The sequence below is a fragment of the Phascolarctos cinereus genome, unplaced genomic scaffold (genome assembly GCF_003287225.1).
Source record: "Phascolarctos cinereus isolate Bilbo 61053 unplaced genomic scaffold, phaCin_HiC Scaffold_5;HRSCAF=322, whole genome shotgun sequence".
In the NCBI taxonomy this organism is placed as follows: domain Eukaryota; kingdom Metazoa; phylum Chordata; class Mammalia; order Diprotodontia; family Phascolarctidae; genus Phascolarctos; species Phascolarctos cinereus.
In genome coordinates, this window is record NW_027555958.1 from 445087582 (window position 1) to 445088957 (window position 1376).

Here is a 1376-nt window from a genome sequence, read left to right on the forward strand (position 1 = left end):
CCCCCCCCACCTCCCACACGTCAGGGTATTTTTTAAATTGAAATCTTGCTAATGCTTAAGTTAAGTAAAGACCTTCATATTTAGGTTATTTGGGATTGTCTGTCTTCACTACAGTTTTAAGATTTTAACGACAACCTTTCCTGTTTTCAGTCGTGTCCGTCTCTTCATGATGCAGTGGGATTTTCTGGGTAAAGACAGTGTAGTGTGTTTCTCCAACATGCCCGCAATTTCACAGATGAGGAAGGGAGGCAAATCGGGTTTAACTGACCCAAACTGGTAGGTGTCTAAGCGCGGTTTGAAACCCTATGTAAAAGGCAACTCTGACCCCGACGTGATTTGAACACGCAACCTTCTGATCTGGAGTCAGACGCGCTACCGTTGCGCCACGAGGTCGTCTGTGATAGTAGGTCTTACTTTCCCATCAAACTGGGACTTCGACCATTTCCCCCCCCCTCCCCCACTTGAACTTTAAGTTACAGAAAAATCTCAAGAAGTGGCTGGAGTGACTTAGGGATTTCCCCTTTGTCCTCCAGCTTTTAATTCTAGTACGCTAACGGGAGGGTGGGGCAATGAGATAAGATTTTCCCCTTTGCCTAACGTACCTTAAAGAAAACTCGTTTACCATATATTAATTATTTATGAAATGTGGTTTGAAAGTGCAGAAATATCTCAGTGGGGCTTTAGGGGCAAATAGGACCTTTTGGTTATTCAAACCACCCCTCTCACTCTCTTTATTGCCTAGAGATCTTCTCCTAGTGGACTCTCCAGAGAATGGAAAAATAATAATAATAATTCTCTAGTGAATACAAACTTTGATTCTAAGGAGAGAATGTTTTGCTTACCACTGTAAATGATTTAACAAAGCAAAGTTGTCTAAATAAATTACAAGCTAAAATAGAAATTGGCATGAAGTTTTGCTTCTGTAAGAAAAAAAAAAGAAGGAAAATATTCTGATCTAGTGTCTGATTCTAGACGCTTCTGGGTTAATTTCATTAGAATATCCAGATAAGGCAGAGGATCTCTTAAAACAGTAAAGATTTCCTTTGAGTTAGGAATATGGTGTAACTCACAACCTGTAACAGTCTCTTTGCACCAGCTCTTTGATCCCTTAGGAGTTTCCATTTTGATCTGTGGGAAACAATGTTGACAGTTTTAGTACAATTGATATGCTCCTTATTTGCAAAGAAGATTTATTCCGGAAAAATATGTTTAAGATATGTTTGGGATGTGAGGGGTGGAGAAAGTGGAGTTTGGGATCAGTGTGGAGAGAGATGCACTTTGGAAGTTTAAATAAACAACATTAAAGGAAGTTGGAAACATTGGAATATGCCAAAGGCAAAGCCTGGGATTTAGTAAAATATTGCAGAAAAGTTTAA

At 39.5% G+C, this 1376-nt stretch overlaps 1 non-coding gene across 1 annotated transcript; it reads right to left on the reverse strand.

Moving 5' to 3' along the window:
- Nucleotides 1–321: 321 nt before the first annotated feature.
- Nucleotides 322–393, reverse strand: TRNAW-CCA (transfer RNA tryptophan (anticodon CCA)). Its single transcript has one exon. It is a non-coding gene; the product is annotated as a tRNA-Trp (tRNA).
- Nucleotides 394–1376: the final 983 nt, after the last annotated feature.